This window comes from Triticum aestivum, chromosome 1A (assembly GCF_018294505.1).
Source record: "Triticum aestivum cultivar Chinese Spring chromosome 1A, IWGSC CS RefSeq v2.1, whole genome shotgun sequence".
Taxonomy (NCBI): domain Eukaryota; kingdom Viridiplantae; phylum Streptophyta; class Magnoliopsida; order Poales; family Poaceae; genus Triticum; species Triticum aestivum.
The window spans coordinates 100,432,452-100,433,327 of record NC_057794.1 but is presented as its reverse complement, the minus strand read 5'-3'; positions in this window follow the sequence as shown (position 1 = coordinate 100,433,327).

The window sequence follows — 876 nt, the reverse complement described above, 5'->3', positions numbered from 1 at the left end:
ACGGCACTTGCCTGCCTGTCCTCCCCCTCGACGCCTGGACGTCCGGAACGTCGCCACGCAGCTGCCCCGCACCGCTCTCACTCTCCCTCGCCCTCCTCCTCTCCCCCTGCTCTCTCTCCCTCTCACCCGAAGCACTGCCGCCGCCGCAGCTCGTCACCGACGCGCTCCCCGTCGTCCCCTCGCCCCTCCGTAGAGCCCCCGAGCTCCGCCGCGACCCCCTCTACCTCCTCGTCGAGCCAAGCAAGACGGGGCATCCCGTGGAGCCATCGCCGTCGCCATCCTCGCCTCCGGCCGCCGTGGGTACTCGCCGTCGATTCGGGAGCTTCCGGGCATCCCCGACCTCGTCCTCGCGCTCGCTGGATCCGCGGTGAGCTCCTCCACCGTTCCCTTCTTCTCTCCCTCCCGTTCCCGTGCCGTAGCGCCGCTTCCCACCACGGCCGAAGCCTCCCGCCGCCGTCCTTGTCGCCGTCGCCGTCTCGGCCCGCCTCCACCCAAACCAAGCCTCCCTTCGCGCTCCTGGTGCCACGAGGGTGCCACCGAGCCCCTCAGGTGGCCTCCCCGTGCCCCGCAGCCCAATCCCGCTCGCGCCCGAACTCCGGCCGCCGCCCCGAGCTTCGCTCCGGCGAGCTCCGGCCTCCCCCGCTGCTTCCACCTACCCTACCAGATGCGCGAGAGCCCGGGCTACGCCCCGGTGCTCTCAGACGCCGTCCCCGTGGCCTGTGGCGCGGACTCCGCCGCGTCCAGAGGTCGCCGGCGACGAGCCCCCGTCGCCTGAGCCCTGCCAGGTGGGGCCGGCCCGTCAGGTGATTAGCTTAGTGCTAATCACCGTTAACTAACCCCCCCCCTGACGCTGACCAGTGGGCCCGACCCCCCCCC